At 35.5% G+C, this 24317-nt stretch overlaps 1 pseudogene; it reads left to right on the top strand.

The window, feature by feature from the left end:
- The first annotated feature begins 17236 nt into the window (after positions 1 to 17236).
- Positions 17237 to 22326, top strand: LOC143683140 (NAD(P)H dehydrogenase [quinone] 1 pseudogene; annotated as a pseudogene).
- Positions 22327 to 24317: the final 1991 nt, after the last annotated feature.

Raw genomic sequence — 24317 nt, 5'->3', positions numbered from 1 at the left:
CTAGCGTCTCTGGCAAAGTGAGCCAGGTAGGAGGCTGCTTTGGAATCTAGGTGCCTGGTTACCAGGGTTCCAAGTTCTTTGGGCTGTATCTCCAAGGAAGTGAGGTCACTTCCTTGGGTCATCTTAACTGAAATTTCTTAACTGATAGGACCTCCATGAAGGCCCCTCCAGACTCCTGACATCTCATCCTCCTCAACCAATTCATCCCATTAACTGGTCCCAATTCCCATAACACATCCCTCCCCACTGCTTCTTGGGAAGGCCAGGTACAGAGAGGGCCCCAGGCATGAGCAAAGAGAACTCAGTTCACCCACAGCTAATTCCTCTTATGAATTTTGTCACCATGATGTGTGTACTGTTACTCTAATCATGGTGTCTCCCAATTCTCCACAACTCCACAATGGGCTAATTCCTCCATCTCCTTCCTGGGACTTCAAGCCGTTGTGAGATAGCAAGTACACAAGCCCTGGCTGACTGCAGGGTAGCAAACACACTAACAGAGATGAAAGCATTGTAAGAAGTGGTACTCCATCACATGGAATACCACTCAAAAGAATGCTGAGTGCTGCCTGTGGGATCCTGGAAAAGTCAGATTCATCCCTGGCCTCATCTCTGGATGGACAACATGATGAGTTTACACTTAAATGTACTTCACATATGATTACTGTCTGGCATGAAATCTTCCAATGGCTTCCCATTCTTAATAGAATCACATCCAAGTGGCTCAAATAGGCCAATTCTGTGGATAGTCTAGGTCAAGCTGAACCCAACATGAAATTTGCAAAAGTCTCCAAGAGGGTGTTCTACGGGCACAGTCTCAAACACAAGTCAATAGGGATTGGTGGGCTAAGGGAATAGAAAGGACAGCCATGGATGGAGTGGCTTGTACATAGATAAAGGTTTGCCTTGTACCCAGAGTGTAAGGAGCACCTACCACAGGGTTGAAGGAGCATTCAGGGGAGTGACTTATGATAAGAACACAAAAGAATATGCTGCAGCTGATTCAGCACTAGGCACACTGGGAGTGAAAAGGGTGATCACTGGGACACAGGCAAGGCTGCCTCATCATAGTTTCAGCAACCCAGAGTAGGAGGAAGCCTAGTGGATACATGCCCACCCCACCAAAGCCTTGAGCTTCACCCATGGAAAGGTGTGAAACCCATGTTAGGTTTGCCGAAACATCTCCATTTGCACATTGCAGGTGTATTGGTGGCCATCCACCTTCTTAATGTGTGAGAATGCTGGCTCAAAAGCACAGAGTTGACTGTCAAAGAGGTTCTTTGGAAAATGTCGTACCTGATATATGCCTCACAAATTTAATGTCACTTAATCCTTACCACTGAGTTAAGATAGGTGGAGTGAATGGCTCAATGTCCAAAATCTCAGAGGTGAGTTGGAAATAACTAACACTCTTTCTTTCACCTGACTCACATTCACGCACTCATTCAACTAAAATCCTAAGAACATATCTCTGTGTCCAGAAAATGGAGAGGCCTGGGGCATCGTCCATGACTTCTTGAAACTTACTCCTGGGAGGGTATAGAGGTGGCATGTCCACATGAAAAATACTGACTTAGAGATGATGAAGAGCTCTTCTGAGGATGTAGAAAGATCTCCACTCCAGAGAGTGCAAAAATCCAAGCAGGCTTCCTGGAGGTGATGATAGAAAGGAGTCACTGGGAATTGTTATGTATGTACATGGTGGGAAGAGCACTCCTGATGGGTGCTGAGCATCCGCAAACATGTTCTGCATCAGGACTTAGAGGTTGTGTGATGATGTTAAACCACAAAGAGGGAAGGGAGACAACTGAGAAAGAAATGACATGAAGTTTAGATGCAGGGGCGCCACTGGAAGGCAAAGTGCAGGAGGAATTTTAGGAATTATCTCATATTATATTCATTAAAGTGGTATTTCCCAAAAGACGAAAGCTTCAGAGAGCAGAAAACATTGACCTACCTGGGTACAATTGACAGCCGTGTTTTACCAACCTCTGACCTGATCCTCTGGCAGCTGGGATTCTGCTCTATTCACTCCCAATCCACTGCTAACATCTTCGTTTTGGCCCATAAGCCCAAGGCAAGGTCCCTAATGTCTTTGCAGTGATGAGTTAGTCAAGCTGCTGAGAAGTGAACAAGTTGTCAAAATATGTGATTACGACAACAGCTTAAAATGAAAATAACAGTCAAATCTTGAACTGTATTTCATAAGCCTGAGGCTTTTTTTCTGTCAATGCAGAAAAAAAAAATCTGCAGCCTACATTATTGAATGAGGATGAAAAGAAACAGAAATCGCAACATGACTGGATCCAGATTAAAGCATGGCTTTTCTTTACTACATAATATTTTCAAACTGGCACACCATATTAACAAATCAAAAGGAAAAACCATATGGTCATCTCATGTGATGCAGGAAACGCTTTCACAAAATTCAGCATCCTCTGTTCATGAAAATGTTCTGAATGGCAGGAGTCAACGGAAACTTCTTCCACATCATAAAGTACATACATAAAAGCACACTGCTAACATCACACTCAATGATGACAGATTGAAAGCTGTGGCCCTCAGATCACTAACAAGCCAAGCACGCCCACAGTCATCACAATTACGCAACAACTGTGCTGAAAATTCTAACTAGAACGATTAGGCAAGAAAAAGTAATAAAAGGCATCCAAACAGGAAAGGAAGAACTAAATGTCTCACTATGCAGACTACCAGATCCTATATTTAGTCAATATCCACCCACCCCCGCAAAAGTAACGACAAAGCTACGTTAACTAATAAACAAGTTCTGCAAAGTGGCAGGATACAAGAGAAACACACAAAAACCAGTGGGGTCTCTATACACAAGTAATGACCTACCCAAGGAGGCAATCAAGAAAAAATTCCATTTACAATACTAAGTAAAAGAATCAAATATCTAGAAATAAACTTAACCTTAGAAAACTGCAAAACATTGCTAAAAAAAATCCAAGAAAATCTAATAAATGGGAAGACATTCTGAGTCTTCATGGATCAGAGAGTTAACTGACCTTCAGATGTCAATTCTACCAAAATTGATGAACAGACTCAAGGCAATACCAATCAAATTGCAACAGCCTTCTTTGCAGAAATGAAAAACTAGTAATTATCAAATTTATTTCACTTTTAAGAGGTCTTGACTAGCCAAAAACATCCCGAAGAAGGATCAAGAGTGAGGCTGCATGCTTCCTGAATTAAAAGCATATTAAAAAGACATAGTGATCAAAACAACAGACAGATAGATAAATCAATCAATGAAATTAAAATGAGAATTCAGAAACAGACCCTCAAATCTATGCTCAACTGATTTTTGACAAGGTTCTCTAATCCATTCAACTGGGACAGAACAGTCTTTTCACTTAACGGTTTTTGGAGGACTGAATATCCATATCCAAAAGAATGAATGAAATTACTATCCCAAACCCTAGACAAAAATGAACTTAAATGGATCAACAAAGTATATGAACAAGTACCAGAAAACTTCTAGAAGAAAACAGGGAAACCTTAAAGCTGTCGTGATAAGAAGTAGTTTCTTCTACTTTATATCCAAAGCACAATAATGAAGGAAAATAAGATATGTGGGACCTCCTCAAGACTGAATACTTCTGTGTTTCAGAAGACATTGTCAAGAGGGTGAAATGGCACCTGAAAAAAATGAGAATTTACATGGTTAACACAATCTGAAGAGCACTCCATGTCCAGAATATATAAAAAAAAAAATCATACAACCCAAAAATATAAAGACAAACAACCCAATCAGAAAATGGGAAAAGACATGAAGAGACATTTTTCCAAAGAAGAAATACAAATGACTAAACAGCACATGAAAAGATGCCCAGCTTCAGTGTTACAGAAAAATAAGTCAAAACCACAGTGAGATGTCATTTCCCACCTAGAATGGCCACTCTGAAACAAACAGGGTACTACAAGTGTTGGAGAAGATGTGAAAATATAGGAACCCTTGTACTTTGTTGCTGGGAATGTAAAATGGTACAGCCTCTATGGAGGACAGTTTAGTAGTTTTGAAGAAACTGAAGTATAGAATTGCCTTATGACATGACAATTCAGCTACTCAGTACATACTCAGAAGATATAAAAACAGGGACAGAAAATGATGTTTGTACAATGATGTTCATCACCACATTACTCACAGTTGCCAAAAGGTGAAAACAACCCCAATGTCCACCAAATGAAGAATGGATAAACAAAATGTGGTATAGACATGTGATGGAACAAGTAAGAATAAATGGATTCCTGCAACACATGAAAGCATAGATGAAACTTGAGGACATTGTCTTAAGTGAAACATCAGGCGCAAAAGGATAGATATTCCTGATTACACTAACACAGTGTAATTATAATATATAAACCCACAGACATAATATCTAGGATCGTAAATTAAAATTACGTTGAATGACAATAATTCTTTTAAAAAAATAGAAATACAAACTAGTGGAAAGCTAAAGACGCATTGTGATATAATTTAATAGCAAATATAATGTTTTATGGCATAATATATTTGCCTTTAAAACTGGTGAATAGATAAGAAAATCTACCATTCATAATATTTTTTTCTCATTAGCATCGTACTGGAAGATCTGCCTAGTGTTCTGAAAAAGAAAAAAAATAGAGGCGCATGTAATATTGGAAACAAATACAAATGTCTTCATTTTTGGTAGATGATATGATTTTCTACATAGCAAAAATGATACAAAAGTTATTACAATTAAGAGCAGATTTAAGCACAGTAGGTCAAAGAGCAATATATCATAATCAATAACATATACATATATTTCTTGTCAATTAAAATATAATTTATAGTAAAGTTATTAACTACAGCAACTTAATGAAAGGGTACCACACACCAACTCTATAAAAAGCTAAGCAAATCCTTATAAAGATACATATTTATTAAAAACCTGCTGCAAATGTTAGAAAATTTAAATAATTAGATGGTGATACCTATCTATATTTGGAAATAATAATGAAAACATTAATTCTCCCCAATTGAATATATGCATCAATCAACTCCCATGAACAGATTTTACTGATAACATAACAAGGCAACTGGAAAATTCACAAATATGATCACAAGGTAAAAATAGTGAGGGCAAATTTGAAGATATACAACAGTGTAAGGGAAATCACCTAACAAATAATCAGTCTACTGTAATAAAATAGTAAAGATGAAACAGTGGTAATGACATAATAACAAACAAAGGCCAATGAAAGAGAAGATAAAGTTGTTAGACAAAAATACATAAATACCACCTATGGAAATATCAGAGATATATTTGCATTTAGGAAATAATCAATTACTCAATAATCATGGGTCAAATAAAGCATTCTATCTCAAACTTACACGATTGTCATCAATAAATTTTGCATTAATCAAAGACCAACTATAAATGCCAAATCATAAAAACATCCATTGAAAATTTTAGGGCAGAAGCATACAAGCTATTATTTTAAGAAAATATAAAATATAAACTATTAAAAAAGATCAAAGCTCTGATAAAATTAATGCTGTCCAAAAATGAAATTTAAGAACAGCTACAAATGGAAGACTATATTTGCAGTGCATATCACCCAGAAAAACATCATTTCCAGAACAGATAAAATTTTATTTCTATTCATCCCAAAATGAAAGGAAGAAAATCCACAGAAAACAGAAAATGAAAAGTGGACAGGCAATTCTTAAATTACTAACCTCTAGTGGCAAGTAATATATTACATAACATATGATTTTATTTTTAACAAAATAAATTTTAAAACATATAACCTTATTTCACATGTAAGTAATAAAAATCCAGACACTATTAAGCATGCTGATGGTGTGGAGAATTGGAGACTCTCCTCCAGAGTTACTGCAGGTATAAGTGGTTAAAGCACTTCAGAAGACAATATGGCCACATGGACTGAACTTGAAGATCCATGAAAATATATTCTCAGCAACATGATTCCTCATTTTCTGCTCAAACCTAAAGGAGTTTGCCCAAGTATATTCATTGCACCATCAACAGTGGAAGGAAAGTACTGGAAATACAATAGACACAGATCAAGATGAGCAGGGATTAATAAGGAAAAGTTCAGTGCATCTACACAAATAAAGTAATAACCAATGTTAACACTGAATGAAATAGAGGTATATGTTTCATTAAGGGAAGTTTTCTAAAATTATTTTAGAGAAAAGGAGAGGAACGGAACAAACCTGAAAACATATTTACATGTGACTAAATATATAAATTTGCAAAAAATAATGCATAATGTTAAATTTATATACATATGAGCTATTTTTCTTGAAATTCTTGGGAAAAACAAAAAAGTAATCAATTGTATCAGTTATACACATTTCTGATAAAATAACAACTGACTATGGAAATGGAAATGTAATAACTTTATAGTGGGGAAACACAAGTGATAATTCATTTAAATTCCATGGATTCCCTGTGATGATATGAAAAGATGGTATGTGATACTCTTCTGAAAACCTATACAAATCAGTCTAACTTTGAGAACAATATGAGACCAAGCTAAATTGAAAGTTATTCTCATATATACCTGACAACAGTGCTCTTCAAATGTATCAAAGTTATGGAAAACTTACAAGACAATAAAATGTCAGACTAGAGGAGACTGGGCAGACATAATGCATAAATACATTGCGGTAACTTGGGTTGGACGCTGTAAGATAAAAAATATATTATTGTTAAAATTGGTGAAATGTGAATAGTCTGAGGTTTAGTTTTTAGTAATATAACAATGCTAGTTTCTTAGTTTTGACAATTTTACCAGATAGGATACACAGACACACACAACCAAATCAACAGGAAAAGAAAGAGGAGAATGAGAAAAATTTACGAAACTGGCTCCCATGACTGTGGGGTTAACAAATCTCAATCAGTAAGGCAGTCTGGCAGGCTGGAGACTCAGGCACGAGTTGATGTTGCTCTCTTGTGGCAGAATTTTTTCTTCCAGGAAAAACCTGCTTTCACTTTTAAAATCTTCAGCTGATTGGATGAGGTGTTCTTACATTATGGAGAATATTGTACTTTTTTCAAATGCAACTGACTGTAGATACTAAACAAAACTGCATAATAATTTCAAAAAACATTTAGATTAGTCTTCGATTAAATCATTAGACATCATAATAGACTAGCTAAATTGACACAAATGACTAACCATCATACCATATGTGAACATTTACGGAAACTGGTTAAAAACAGGAACCCTTGTATTATTTTGGCTATTTTTCAAAAATAAAATTATTCCAAATTTTAAAAATATTGGAATTATATACAGTTTACTTACAGAGATTTTTATTAAATTATTTCCTATGTTTGAGTTAATAACTCTTTTTTTATCGTTCAAATGTGTCCCTTTGGTTCCCTTGGAGATTTCAAAAGTAGTAACGCTTATCATTAAACAAAATAGATTCATGTTTTACACTGTAAAATTTCTATTCCTCTATTGCTCAAAGCTTGATTGAAAGCTCTTCCATAACATTTCCTCCTCGGATTGGAAATTCAGGATTACTTCCTAAGATCTGTTTCTTGGCCACATAGGCAATTGTCATCAAGACCTAGCACAGAACAATCTACTTTTTAAAGGCCCTAAAAATCCATTCAATTTTAACCTAGATACAAAATATCTATTTAAGGTCATTCCCCATCTGCAATCATCTTATATATGAGCTGACTTATTCACTTATATTCTCTTTTATCCTACTGTTATTATTCCAATGTTTCAGAGAATGTATTTTAATATGTTAATCTTACTCCAGAAGCATTAGACTACTTAATGTGACAATAAATTACCTTACAATGTAAAGCACAATATTTACAAATTTCCCTCCAATGCCTGCAATAACTAAATCCTAATTTTCCTCCAGGTTCACACTAGGACAATTGGATAACTATAAAAGGTCAATTCCCCCAAAATCAATTTATTGTTGGACTTTTTTAGTTTCTTAGGCTGTTTACAACAAATACCATGAAATGGGTTGGTTTAAGCAATGGAAATTTGTTCATGATCAGAAAGCATCATCAAGGAGATGATTTTTTCCTAGCGCCCTACTTTGAGAAATCCTTGGTTTCTATGCCACATGCCAAGGCACATAGTGGCATCTGTTGGACTCTCCTTTCTCTTCTGAGTTTCATTGATTTCAGCTTCTTGCTTTGTGTTTTTTTTCCCCTGAAGGAATACAATAAGAGGATTAAGACTCATTTTAATTGAGGTGGGTCAAACCTTAACCGAAGTAGTATACAGATAGTTCCTACTTACAGTGTGTCCAGACCCACAGGAATAGATTAAATTAAAGAACATGTTTTTGTGAGGATTGTATAGCTTCCAACTACCCCAAGGACCATTTCACATGCTATTACCTTTTTTATGGAACTGTATTTGCAATGCCAATCTCAGTTAGGTCATAAAATTACTAATATGTCAAATTAAAAATTACACAAAGACATTATCAGTTGTTGGCAGTATTTCAGAAATAATCTTAGCATAGATTGAATTCAGAATTTCACCACAACAACCATAAATGAAATGTAATTATATAAGTACTTGTGTAATAAATACATTAGATTTTATTTGCTTTGGTTATGGTTTTTACTATTTATTACTGGAAAAGAATTTCTCTCTTATTAAAAACTTTATACCATGAGACTGGTTCATAAACATGCTCAAGATTCTATGAGAAATAAGTGCATCAATTACTGAACCAGGTAAAAAATTCAAATTCAGATTTTTCTGATAAAATGAGAGAGGCTTTCATTTCTTCCAGGGCTCTCAGAGCAAAGCCTGGATGTACAGGCCGCACAATTCAAGAAAGCAAAGGGACTGATGGTTGGGAAACATGCATTGATTAAGGAATAAGTTTTGCCAGCTATCAACTGGACTTATGAAAAAGGGAAAACTAAATGTAAATAATGTAAGAAGGTATGTGAAAAAGAAAAAAATGTTCTCAAAAACACAAAGTTTAGTTGAGTAGCTCTGGTCACAGGATAAGATCTGAAGGAGATATTTTTCCACTAGAGATACACTTGTTGCTGGTACCTGTACCATTTGAAAACCATGATACTATGGGCCCCAATGGTATCCATTGTTTCCAATCATGAAACTTTGTTGAAGCATAGCAATATCGCATTGAGCACGAGTGATTTCTTCATCAAGATTAAAGGAACAGTACCAAACATATGTGCTTTTTATGCCATTTTTATTGCTCAAGTTGCTGGTCATATATATCAGGATAATATATTTGTTATAATGTGCAGGATGCAACAGAGTCTATTGGAGATTTTACTTGAAGCTTTGCTCACTTGGAGAGGATTATTCAAAGTGGCAAGTTATAAGATTAATGTGCAAAAATCAGTAATGTTTCTATACACCAGCAATGACCTAACTGAGGAGTCAATTAGGAAAAATTCCTTTCAAAATAGCAACTAAAAAATCAAGTATCTAGGAATGAACCTAACTAGCAATGTAAATGACTTGTATACAGAGAGCTATATAACATTGCTAAAAGAAATCAAGATCTAAATGGATGGAAAGACATTCCATTCTCATAGATAAAAAGGTTAAATGTAGTTAAGATGTCAATTCTACCCAAATTGATCTAGAGATGCAATGCAGTACCAATCAAAATTCCAACAACCTACTTTGAAGACTGGTTCATGCTTTTGTTGTAATATCTAAGGTATCTCTATCAATTCCACGGTTATGAAAGTTTCCCTTACGTTTTCTTGTAATATTTTTATAATTATAGTATTTATGTTTAGATCCTTTATAAAATTAGTTATTTCTTTAATATGATGTGAATTTGAGGGTCTAAGTTCATTCTTTACATGTGAATATCCAGTTTTTACATCACCATTTGTTGGTGCTGGAGTTTAATAGGTCAATATATAATTCTTTGTCTTATTAATGTCCATGGCACCCTGCAAAAATCAATTGGCCATAGATGTAGGAATTTTTTCTGAACTCAATTCTATTCCATCATTCTCTCTGGCTATCTTTATGCTTGTAACACCATTTTCATTATTACAGCCTTGTAATAAGTATGAGACCTCCATACTTTTCTTCTTTGGCAAAATTGATTTTGTTATTTGGGATCCCTTGGAATTAGGCATGAATTTGATGTTCATCTTTTCCATTTCTGTAAAAAAAAGGCTGCTAGGATTTTTGTTATGGAGCATCATTTCTTATTATATGCCACAAATAATTAAAAGCAGGGCTCAAATGGATATCTGTACACCAACGTTCATAATGACACGATTAAAATTGTCAAAAGATGGAAGCAAAGCAAGTATCCATCATCAGAAGAATGGATTTTAAAAATGTGCTATACACACAAAGAAATATTATTCACACATAAAAGAAATGAAGTCTTGATATTTTCAATAACATGAAGCCAACATTTTTGAGTGAAATAAACCAGGTGCAAAAAGACACATTATATGACCTAACTTACATTAAATACTTAATATCAGCAATTCACACAGACACATAGTAGATCACAGGTTACCAGGGGCCAGAAGGTTAAGGTGAAAGAATTTTATCGTTTAATAGATTAATTTCTGTGTGAAGTGATGAAAAATATTGGTCTTAGACATCTGAGATGGCAGTAAAATATTGTGAATGTAATTCAAGTCACCTTGAAAGTGGTTAAAATGGAAACTTGCGTATTGTATATATGCTACTACAATAGAAAGTTTAAAAAATAAAACAAAGAAATTTAAAATTCCTGAACATTAACTTAACCTGTTTGGCCAGTTCATTTAAAATAACCTAAAAACATGGAGCCTAGAATAAAGAATGAGATCTTGTAATTCTGGATAGCTTAATGTAGTGCTGACACATTCCAGAGTATGTTTGGCAGATAAAAATGTATTTGCAGAGTCCCTTAAAGCCTGGAGAAAAAATATTGGCCTATTCTAGCACCTGGGAAATTCCTGATACTCTCTCAAATATTAGGGACTCCCAAGTTAATAGGTCAAGTCCTTGATATTGGCACATGCTCTTATGAAACTTATTTCTATAATGGGAAAGGTAAGCCTAACCATAATCACAGAGAACCTCTTTGCTGCTCATATGTGACCTTTATCCCCCTAAGCCCAACTCTGCAAATAAACTCATTGCACTCCTCACTATGTGGGGCATATCTTCCAAGGGTGTGTTTTCCTGGCAATGTAGGGCATGACTCCCAGGGATGAGCCTGGCCCTGGTATCATGGGATTGACAATGCCTTCTTGATCAGAAGGGGGGAAATAAATGTTACATTTATTGTTTCATTGGTAAGAGATTTCAATTAGCATTGAGAGCCTATTCTGGAGGTTGCTCTCATCCCAGCTTCAGTTAGATATTGCCAATAGCTATGGTAGGCCAAGCCCCAATCAACAGTAACTGTAAACTGTAGAGAATACTTAGGACTCTATAAGAGTCTTTTTGAAAGTTTCACTCACTAAATTTATTTTTCAGAAACCTAAATTCTTCAGATTGTTCCTATGCCAGATAAGCCCTGAAACCCAGATTTAACAGTCCCTCCAATAACATCAACCTGTTGCATCCTTCTACTCCATAATGTTGACACCCCTTTTCAACATGAAAAAGTTTGAATGTTGATTGCCCAAATATCCCTATAGATTGGGAAAAATATGAAATGAGAGGGAGTAGTTGTAACAAAGATGATAGCAATTAGCACATGAGTATGATGACTGAATCATTACACTGATATTTCTTTTTAGTCTCCAGTGTTTTAAGACAGGTAGGATGCAATACCTGAAGACGTAGAACCCTGCTATACTTTTAAATTTGCTCTATTATAACTTGTAAAAATGCATTTTGAAAATTTTCACTTTTCTGCATATATTATGTTTCACAATAAAAATATTTAAAAAAGTAAAGACTGGGTGGGCCACGATGGCTCAGCAGGCAGAGTTCTCACCTGCCATGCCAGACACCCGGGTTCAATTCCCAGTGCCTGCCCATGCAAAAAAAAATAAATTTAAAAACTACCTAAATAAATTAATAGATAATTTATTCTTATGGATAGAAAACTAAATATTACAGAGATGTCAAACTTCTGGGCTGGTTTGAAGCTGTTATGTATCCCAGAAAAGTCCATTTTCTTCTCATTCATTTCTGTGGATACAGATCTCTCGTGGGCGGAATGTTTTGGTTAGGTTATTTCAATTGAAAGGTGACCAACCCCTATTCCAGAAAGGTCCTAACCCTTTTATTTGAGATTTTCATGAGACGATAAAAGATGGGTAAAAAAACAAGAGAACTTAGTGGGAAAAGCCCCCAGAGAATCTAGAGATGTCCCAAAGAGAGCTCAGAGTGGAAATTATTGGAACCAGAAGCTGAAAGGAGCAAAACTCAGAAGAGGGGGTGCGAGGGTAATTCCATGGTAGAATTCTTGCCTGCCGTGGGGGAGACCCATGTTTTATTCCTGGCCCATGCACTTCCCAAACAAACAAAGAAAGAAACGAAAATTCAATTTATAGTGCTACAATAATGGGATGCTCATATGGGAAAAGAATGAAATGTGACCCTGCCATACAGCATACAAAAAAATAAATAAATAAAACCCAGGAGAGAAGGACCAGCAGACACAGCTAAAAAATATCCATTGTTAAAAGCCAGTCCACTTCTGGTATATTGTATTCCAGCAGCTTTACTAAACTGAAACAACCTCTAAATTGATATTTTGATTCAACACAATCCCAGTCAAAATCTACCCACCATGTTTTGTGAACAACAGAAAAAAAAAAACAACAACAATTGAGTGTAAAGTTTGCAGGAAAATTCAAAAGACCCAGAATAAGCAACATAATACTGCAGAAGGACACATCTGGAGAACTGACTTTAGCAAACTGTGAGACATTATATACTATAAGGACCAAAATAGTATGATTTTGATTAAAGAATAAATAAATAGATCAATGGAACAGAACAAAGAACCAGATAACAGGCCCACATTAATATAGTCAACTGATTTTTCAAAAAGGAGCAAAGATACTTATCATGAGAAAGGGTAGTCTTCTCAAAAAGTTATACTGGGACAACTTGGCATATATGTGTAAAAAACAAAGAAAAATGAAATAAACAATACACCTGTCATGAAAATACTATTATATAGAATAAAATTTGGTTAACTTTGCATTAGAAATTACATACAAGATTGAAACCCAACCCCATCTATGAATGAAAACTTGAGTGTCATTAAAATTAAAAACTTCTGTTCTGTGAAAGACACTTAAGAGAATAAATAAAATAAGCTAGATTCTAGGAGAAAATATTTGCAAAGCATATTTTTAACAAAGTGCTTGTATCAAAAATATAGACAATCAAATTTAAGAATAAGAAAACAACCCAATTACAAAATGGACAAAAGAGCTACAAGGATACCTTACAAAGAAGATGTGCAGGTGGCAAACAAGCATGTGAAAAGATGCCTATAATCATATCATTAGGAAACCTCAAATTAAAACAACCATAAGATACCACTACATGCATGTTAGAATGACTAAAATAAAAAGCAACATGACACCAATTGCCAATGGGGATGTGGAGCAGCAAAAATTCTAACTCACTGCTGTTGGGGATTCAAAATTGAACAGTCACTTTGAAAGAAACTTTGGCAGGTTCTTAAGAAGCTAAACATAGACTTATTATATTATCCATCTAGTGCACAACTAGGTATTACACAAAATATTTGGAAAACAATGTGCACATAAAAACCTATACATCCATGTCTATAGGTTTATTCATAATTGCTAAAATTTGAAAGCATCTAAGATGGCCTTCTATAGAAGAATGGAACAATCAATCTGTGGTACATCCATACAATGAAATACTAATAAATGATAACAAGAAATGAGCTAACAAGCCTAGTAAAAGTGACCACACAGGAAACTTGAGAACATATTTCTAAGTGAAAGAAGCCAGTATGAAATGGCTATATCATTAAATAACATTTTGGAAAGCATAAAACAGTAGAGACAATAAAGATGTCAGTGGCTTCCATGAGTTCAAAGAGATTTTGGTGTATATATGAATAGGTAATGCACAAGGGCATATTTAGGCCCATGAAACTGTTCTGTATGATGCTCATTGGAGGATACATGACATTGCACCTTTGCTAACACCATAGAACTGTACATATAAAGAGTGAAGCTTGCTATAAACTGTAGACTTAATCTCTAAGAATTGTACCAATGTTGGTTTATCAATTGCAATAAATATACCACACTAAGATTTCAGTAATAGAAGAAACTATACAGATTTGGGAGTTATATGGAACCTCTTTACTTATTGTGTTATTTTTTCCACAAACCTACAACAGCTTTAAAGTAAAATTTAATAATTAAAATATCTTCAGTCTGGGGGGAGTAATAACAAATACTATAGTTATTCTGTCAAAACCTGCTAGTTGTTGCACATTTTAAAATAGTAAATGCAATTTAAATTATACTTAACATAGATTTTAGCCTTAGCAGAGAAGAACACTGAAAAGGTTATTGTAACTGTATCTCAGATCTTCAAAAAGATAAGCAGAACCATGAAGGAAAAATCATTGCTATATCCTTTAGACATGAAAATTACAGTTCTTAGATGAAATTATTCTAGATAAGATTGATGACAGACTAGACCAATTAGAATGAAAATAATATATTAAACTGGAAGCTGTGCCAGTAAAATTGTCCAGCATAAAACCCTGAATAAAAGTAATCCAAAATAATAAAAATAACAACAGTGAACTATAAGAAGACTTAAAGTTCTGTAATATAAATTATTGGTGTCCCTCAAAGAGGCAACAACAATTTGAGAGTGATAGTGAAAAGGTTTTGGAAAGACTTAGGCTGAAAATATTCCAAACTTAATGTCAGCTATTAAAATAAAGTTCTGAGAAGCTCAACAAACATATGAAGCACATTATAATAAAAATACATCTTTAGAGAGAAAATGTATACAATAGCCAGAACAACAACAACAACAAAAATATTACATAAAGTAATACAAGGTAAAGATGATACTGAAGATCTTACGTTCCACATTGGAGATAATGCAACTGAGAGAAGAGTGAGGGAATTGATTTAAAGTACTGATAGGAAATAACTATAAACTTAGATTTCCCTATACATCAAAATATTTTCCAGATCAAGATGGCAGAGTGAGAAGATTCAGGGCCCTGCCTCCTCACAAGTTTGAACAACCAGAAAGTACTGAGATAAACATGTTTTTCCAAGCTCCAGGAAACAGATGACTGCAGTAGCAGGGCAAGCACCATACCAAGGAAAAGTTCACTTAAAGACATTGTATCTACTGGCACTGAGGCCAGGTTCCTAGTGAAGGTCCCTAGTTTGGGTTCCAGAGGGAGCAGAGTAACCCACCTGCAAATACTAGCATGATGTATGTCTGACCCAGGCTGCTGGTGGCCTGAGGGACTGACCTTCTCAGAGCTTGCCCCATGTGAGCTCACAGAGCTCTCCTGCAGAACACTGCGAGAAAACATTCAAATGGGTGTTTGGGGTGAGGGATTGATGGCTGTAAGGACATATGGTACAGTGTCTGGAAATGTAAGGAAGCTATTTCCTACCGAAGAGAGAGCATTTTTGTGTGTGTTAATGGTGGTATTTTGAGAGCAAAGCACACATGCCCAAAACAAGAAACACACACAGATAAACCAGGGAATCCCCTATGCCTTGGCCTGGGTTATTCTCTATATCCCTTGTATGCATAAACTCTGAAGGAGAGCACATACACAGGTAAATCAGCAAAGACTGGGAATGGTGTTTCTTTATTGTTATTAGTTGTTGGCATTCAAGGAAAGCTCTCTTATAAACTAGCTAGCTATGAGCTTAAGGGACAAACACCTCAGAGTCTAAATTACTGTGATAATGTTAAAATATCAAAATTTTCAGGTTTCAACAAAAGATTACAAAAAATATGCAAAAAAAAAAATCAGGAAGCAACAGCCCAGGTAAAGGAGATTAAAACATTAGAAACCATCAGTGATGAGGATTGCACATGGGGCATTCCAGGAAAAGACTTTTTTTTAAATGTTCCTAAATCTAATGGAAAACTTGGACAAAGAATGAAAGACAACTAGGAAAATAACAGATGAGCAGCAAGAGAATATCAAAAAAGTGATGGAAATTTTGAAAGGGAAAAACACAGCTGAAGACCATAGTAACAGAAATAGAATAAAACATCCTTAGAGTGGTTCAGCAGCAGATTGGAGGTGGCCAAAGAAGGAATCAGGGAGCTTGAAGATAAGATGATTAAATAATTCAGTGTGAGGAGCACAAAAAAGGAAAATGAAATAACTTTTCATTTTCAATCTGAGGAACCTGTGGAACACTAGAAAGCATACCAGAATGCATATTGTAGGAGTTACAGAAGAGGAAAGAGCACAAAGGGACAGAAAGAATACTCAGATAAATTACTGAAAGCTTCCCTTATTTGAAAAAAGACATGGCTATACACACCTAAGATGTTCAATGACCTCTAAACAGGATAAGCTCAATTAGATTGACACCATTCGATGCTATAATCAAATTGTTTATTTGTAAAGATAAAGAGAGAATTCTAACAGCTACAAGAGAGATGCAATGAGTCTTATAATGTGTTCACACCAAATATCTGACACAGAACTTTTATGTAGACTACATAAAAAATATCCAAATCTCAACCTTAAAACCCAAACAAACCCAATTGGAAATCAGGCAAAATACAGGAACAAATATTTCTCTATGCAAGTAGAAAGTAAGCACATGAAAACATGTTTAACACCATCGCCATTAGTGAAATGCACACTGAAAACATGAAATATCATCATTAAACTATCATAATGGACAAAGTAAAATAATAATGACAAATGCTGATGAGGAACCGGAGAAATTGAATCACTATTTCACTATTTAAGCAAGTGTAAAACAGTACAGCCATTCTAGAAAATATGTGGCTGGTTCTTCTAAAGTTAAAACTGTCATTCCATATATTATATTACACAGCAATTATGCACATGAGCATATACCACAGTTTTTCACCCAAAATGCTGTACAAAAATATCAATATCAGCTCTATTTTAATGACCCAAATACATGACATATTATTCTATGAGTGAACAGTTAAACTCCTTGTAGTATATTCATACCATGAACTACTAACCCTCAAAGAAAAGGAACATACTATTAACACATACAACAACATGGATGAACCTAAAAGGAATTCCGGTATGAAAAGGTTAGATACCATACGCTTCAATTTTTATTACACTCTTCCAAAAATTAAAGAGATAGAAAATAGAGTAATGGTTATCAGGGTTTAAGAAGTGAGAGGGGGATGGCAGTGAATTAAAATGGGTGGCAACAGGGAATCTTGTATTAAGGAAATAGTCCTATATTATGATAGTACTGGTGGTGACACAAGTGTTAGGTAGGTTAAGTGTGCATTGTCAACCACCTACCAAAGCATTGAATGTGGGCCTGAATACAGACACATAGGCTGCATTCTTCTTTGTTTAATTCATTAATTGAAATCTTTATCTAACATCCACATGAACACTAAACTTACTGAGCAGAAGCTTCAGTGGCCATTAATTAACTTTACATAGTTGATCCAGGAAAATCACTAAACAGTGGCAACAACAACTTTAGGAGTAAGATATAATTTCCAGAGATGACACGTTATTTTTTTTAAGTGTCCATGGATCAATACAAATTATAAGACAAGTAAAGAACCAAACATATATGGCCTACACTCAGGAAAATAAAGCTGTCATTAAAAAGTGACCCTGAGGAGACCCAAGTCTTACATACATAGCAGAAAAAAAATTTAAGTCAAATAGTCTAATAATGTTCAAAGAACCTAAGGCCACATGTCTAAAGAATTAAAGGAAAGAATGACACAAGAGCTCACCAAATAGAGAATATCAAGAAATAGATATTATAAAAAAGTACCAAATCAAAATTCTGGAGTTTAAAAATACAACTGAATTAAAATATCACTAGAGTATGCAATAGCAGATCGAAAAAACTATTGGACTTAAAGAGAGGTCATTGAGAGTATCCAACTTGAGAAAGAAAAATAAAAGTTAACAGAGCTTTAGAGACCTATGGTTGACCAACACGATCTTTGGAATGCCATCACACATACGAACATATACTTAACAGGAGAGCTATAAGCAGAAGAGAGAGACAGCAAGGCAGGAAGAGTATTTGAAGAAATAATGTCTGAAAATTCCACAAACTTGATGACACACTTTAATCTGCACAGCTCAACGAACTCCAAATCGGATAAAATCAAAGAGATCCACACTTACACAATCAGTGTCAAACTCTTATAGTTCAAGGACAAAGAAAAGTTCTGATACCTGAAAGACAGCAGTGACTCACGATGTAGGATATATTCCCAGTAAGAGTAAAAGCTGAATTCAAAACAGAAACATGAATACCTATAAGCAGTGGGGTCATCTGTTTAAGGTGTTATGAGAAAAAAAGCTACTAATAAAGATTTCTATATGCCACAAAACTATCTTTCAATGTCAAATGATGAATTCTGGCACTTCCAGGAAAATAAAACCTGAGAATTTGCCTCTAGAAGATCTACCCTATGAACAGTACCAAAGAGAGTTCTCCAGGCTACATTGAAAAGACACTAGACAATAACTTCAATATGAAAAGAAAAGGAAGGGGAGGGGAGGGGAGGGGAGGGGAAGGGAGGGAAGGTGTTCTAGTTTGCTAGCTGCTGGAATGCAATATACCAGAAATGAAATGACTTTTAAAAAGGGGAATTTAATAAGTTGCAAGTTTACAGTTCTAAGGCCGAGATAATGTCCCAATTACAACAAGTCTACAGAAATGTTCAATCAGCGGTATCCAGGGAAAGATACCTTGGTTCAAAAAGGCCGATGAAGTTCAGGGTCTCTCTCTCATCTGAGAAGGCACATGGTGAACACAGTCACGGTTTCTCTCTCGGCTGGAAGGGCACATGGCGAGCAAGACATCATCTGCTAGGTTTCTCTCCTGGCTTCTTGTTTCATGAAGCTCCTGGGAGGCATTTTCCTTCTTCATCTCCAAAGGTCACTGGCTTGTGGGCTCTCGTGGCTATGTCATTCTTCTCTGGCTCTCTCTGAATCACACTCATTTTCCAAATGTTCCCTCTTTTATAGGACTCCAGAAACTTCTCAAGACCCACCCAAATGGGTAGAGGCATGTCGTCATCTAATCCAGTTTACCAACCACTCTTGATTAAATCACATCTCCAGGGAGATGATCTGATTACAGTTCCAAACATACAGTATCAAATAGGGATTATCCTGCCTTTATGAAATGGGATTTAGATTAAAACGTGGCTTTTCTAGGGGACATACATCCTTTCAAATCAGCACAGAAGGGAAGGAAAAGAAAAGGACAAATGTAGCAGGAATAAAAGTAAATATATATGTAAGATAACACAAATGCATTTTTATTGTCATTCCTTTTGTATTTGATTTAAAACACAGTTGCATGAATTTTGTTGCTGGGCTTATATAATGATGTCATTTTTATTACAATAACAGTAAAGAGGAGGCAGTAGGGAACAATGTTATACTGCAACAAAATTTTGCATAGGATTGAAATTAAGTTGATATTAATCTGAACTAAATTCTTTTAAATTAAGATGACAGCTATAAAACCCCAGGCAACCCCTAACCAAATAACTCAAAAACATAGAGCAAAGGAACAAATGAGGACTAAATGATATACAACACAATAAATTTTTAACAAAAATGAAGAAGACAGTAATGAGGGAATGAAGGGACAAAAAGAACAACAGAAAATAAGTCGAAATTACAGATTAAGTCTTATCTTAATAATCATGTTACTGTGTGTAAGGGGGCCAAACACACTAATCAAAAGTCAGAGGTCAGCAGAATGGATTAAACAAAGAAACGAAACAACAATACTAAGAAGCAAGTTTTATGTTTTCTACAAGAGACATACTTTAGATTCAAGGACACAAATAACTTTATCAAAAGAGAAGGGAAAGAAGATAGAACATGAAAGCAGTAGCCAAAAAAAAGATGGAGTAATTATACCAATTAAAGTAGAATTTAGGAATAATTCTTATTAAAGAAAAAGAAGGATCCCCCATCAATCCACTAGAAAGACCTAACAGTTTTATATGTGCATGCCCTTAAAAAAACAACTCCAAGATACATGAAACAAAAGCTGACAGAAATAAAGGGAAAAAGAAACGATAAAAATAATAGGATATTTCATTACCCCACATTCAATAACGGATGGAACAACTACATAGAACAACAGCAAAGATTTGCAGACTTGTACAATTCTCTAAATGATTTAATATAGCAGACATCTATCGAACTCTCCACCCAACAATAGCTAAAAATCCATTCTTCTCCAGGGTACTTGGTCATTATCTGGGATGGTTAATATGAAGTCCACAAAAGAAGTCTTAAAAATGTAAAACAATTGAAATCATAAAGCATATTTTCTGACCACAAGGATGTAAGTAGAAATTAATACCTAAGGAAAAGTGGGAAATTCTCAAATATATGGAAATTAAATAGCACACTCAAATATATAGAAATAAAAAAAATTAATACAGTATCAAAGAAGAAATTAGAAGTGAAATTAGAAAATACTTTCAGACAAGTTAATTTAATAGTACAACATACCTAAGCTTATGGAATGAAGTGAAAGCAGGACTTAGTGAAAAAATATATAGCTGCAAATAGTTATATGAAAATATATTAAATATATCATTATTCTTAGGAAGCTAGAAACCATCTTAAGAAACTAGAAACGAAACAACAATTGAAACCAAAAACAAGCAGGAGAAATTAAATAATAAAATTAGAGCAAAAATAAATAAAACAGAGAATAGAGAAGCAATAGTTAAACAACAAGCCCAAAGGTAGTTGTTTAAAAAAGACAAAAAATAAATAACAGAAGTTTAGCTAGATTGACAAAGAAATCAGAATTAAAAGCAAGAATTCGTGTGAGGACATTTTTACTAATCTTAGGGGAAACTGATTTAATAAAATAATATAAACAATTATATGCCCACAAATTAGATAACCTTGATGAATTGAATGGATTCATAGAAAGATACAAAACACTAGAGATGACTCATGAAGAAATGAAGAAAACTAAATGAACCTATCACAAGTAAAGAGATTGAATTAGTAGTAATAAAAATGAATCCCGCAGCGACGCTTCCCAGGTTGCAACCTACACCTGCACCTAATGCTCTCGGAACTCCTCCCCCCGCCCCCCCCCCCCCCCCCCCCCCCCCCCCCCCCGCCTTGGGTCACCCGGGCAACCAGCAGCGCCGCCAATCAGCGCCACCGCTGGGGCCACCCAAGCCATCCACGCCTGTAGAAAAGCACTGATCTTGCTGGCTCACTCCGAGAAGACTTCTTTCAACTATGCCGTGAAGGAGGCTCCTGTGGAGGCTTTGAAGAGGAAAGGATGGCAGGTGGCTGAGTCAGACCTGTATGCCACGAACTTCAATCCTGTCCTTTCCAGAAAAGACCTCACTGGTCAATCCAAGGACCATGAGAACCTTCAGTTTCCTTCTCAGTCTGTTCTAGCTTATAAAGAAGGTCATGTGAGACCAGGTATTGTGGCTGAATGAAAGAACCTGGAAGCTGCAGACCTGGTGATATTTCAGTTCCCGCTACAGTGGTTTGGAGTCCCTACCATTCTGAAAGGCTGGTTTGAGCGAGTGCTTATAGGGGAATTTGCTTACAGCTATGCTGCCCTGTTTGAAAAGGGGCCTTTCCGGAACAAGAAGACAGTCTATCACCAAGGGTGGCAGCAGCTCCATGTATAAGCTAGAACAGACTGAGAAGGAAACTGAAGGTTCTCATGGTCCTTGGATTTGACCAGTGAGGTCTTTTCTGGAAAGGACAGGATTGAAGTTCATGGCATACAGGTCTGACTCAGCCACCTGCCATCCATGAATATCATTCTCTGGCCAATTCAGAGTGGCACTCTGCATTTCTGTGGCTTCCAAGTCTTAGAACCTCAGCTGACATATAGCTGGGCACACTCCAACAGATGCCCAAATCCAGATCCTGGAAGATGGAAGAAGCGCCAGGAAAATATCTGGGATGACACTCCACTGTATTTTGCTCCAAGCTGCCTCTTTGACCTAAACTTTCAGGCAGGATTCTTAATGAAAAAGCAGGTACAGAGTGAGCAGAAAACCAAGAAATTTGGCCTTTCTGTGGGCCATCCCTTGGGCAAGTCCATCCCACCTGACAACCAGATCAAAGCCAGAAAATAAGATTCACAAGGCTTAAGTTCCTTCTAAAATATAGTCAAATATAGGAGTCTTTTGTTAGACTTCCTAGACTTGTTTTGGTTTTCAAGATTTGGAATTTTTCCTTTTTCATGAGGAATAACTAAAAGAATATTTGCATTCATACATTTTTGGATAGTTTTATTTGTAAACTTACCTGATTGTTAACAATTGCTATCATGGCATATGACCAAAATCTAGCTTGAGAGGCCACTCAGTTCATAAAGGAAGGAAGGATGGAGGAAGATGCTAGAGAATATTCTTTAAGGCCATCTATAAAAATTAATTCCTTCTTTTAGAGCTAAGTTTTTAGGGCTAGAAATTTCTAGGACAGCATAGCAACCAACTCTTCAGTTATCTTTTTTTCATTTAATTGGCTTTCTGTCATGTAGGCAGAAGGGGAGTTGCTCAGAAAAAGAAATCGCTGAATCTATCTGACCTAAGGGACTTATTTGGGAATCAGTAATCTAATGCTTGTTTGGGATATATATTGATTTTAATTACTTCACAGTGACTAATCTGCCTGACACAAGTGTTACTCTTCCTTCAACTTCTATCATTTGTATGCAGTACACATAGATACTTTTTAATGATATAAGTCTCTTCTTTATCTTAATCTTCTAATTTAATGTTTGCAGAAATAAACCAACACACAAAACTACATCTGCTACACTGAATGAAATCAACAAAGGAACTAGTACCTCCAATAGCTAAAAAAATAATAATAATTCAAGGCATTTAGCAAATACAGCTATAAAGAATATCCAAAAAAAATGATAAAATCTGTATTAATAATCATTAAAAATTCCACAATTGTCTTTTGACAATTTCTGTTAAACTTGAAATTATATATCATTTTGGGGGGTGTGAGGTACTATAGAAAACACTTTTCATTTACTACTACCCCTACTCCCACCATAAATACTTTCATAAATAACTGAAGGCTTGTGGTTCAGCCTTCCACACCAAAAAGTATTTCCCTTTTGAAAGTTTATATTCTGTACCATTCTAAACTGGCAACTGACAACTTTCCTTTTAAGGATGTGTTTTGCTCCTATAACTTGGGATAAAATTGTAAGCCCAGAATTTCATTAACTTCCCATTTAAATTATTGAAGTGCCTCTTTCCTTTGTCCATGTAATTCAAGTTACCTATGGTTAAATATTGCCCTCTTGTGGAGAACTGAAAGAACACAAGAATTGAGGCAAAGCAAGCTGCCTGGACCTGAGAAACTACCTGCTAAGGAAATGATGGTGTCAGACGTGAACCACACTTACCAAATGCTGACTAGCACTGGATATTTTTTTCCCTTTACAGTATCCATAATGGAAGAAAGCTGTGTGTGTTAGTTTGAAAATGTTTTCTGTTTACATGATCCTCACTGCAATTTTGTGTAAATTTCTAAAGATCTAAATCAAATCAATAAAATTCATTTCTACAAAGAAAAAGAATCCCATAAAGAAAAATCTAGATCCAGACATGCCATTGGATAATACCAAAATTTTAGAGAAAAATTAATAATTTATCTCATTCACAAAATATTTTAAAAAGCAAGAGAACACTTCCTAAGTAATTTGACCAATATAATCATGATACCAAAACATGACACTTGTGTAGTGAGCCTGATGTTTTTTAGTTCTTCACAGTGACCTGAGGCCATAAGGCCAAGGATTGCCAGAACCACACCAAAATTCTTATGCATCTGGGTGTTTTAAATATAGCCTAAATAAACATTTTTAAACCCACTTAGAGCCTTCCTCTTCACATATCCTGTGAAACTGTCGAACAGTTGTTAGTCATTGTTATTTCAGAACCTAGAGCTATGACAGGCCTCAAACCATTGTTGACTTGCTGCTCTCTGACCAAGAGACCCCTCCCCATGCTGCTGAGTGCTATGAGCTGGGCATATAAGCCCCTTCCATTTCTCTGCTTCCTGCAAATTTTCCCTGTTGTTCTATCCCTTCTGGGTGATGGTC

This window comes from Tamandua tetradactyla, chromosome 5 (genome assembly GCF_023851605.1).
Source record: "Tamandua tetradactyla isolate mTamTet1 chromosome 5, mTamTet1.pri, whole genome shotgun sequence".
Taxonomy (NCBI): Eukaryota; Metazoa; Chordata; class Mammalia; order Pilosa; family Myrmecophagidae; genus Tamandua; species Tamandua tetradactyla.
The sequence above is the reverse complement of the archived record's forward strand: the minus strand, read 5'-3'. Positions and strand labels throughout refer to the sequence as shown.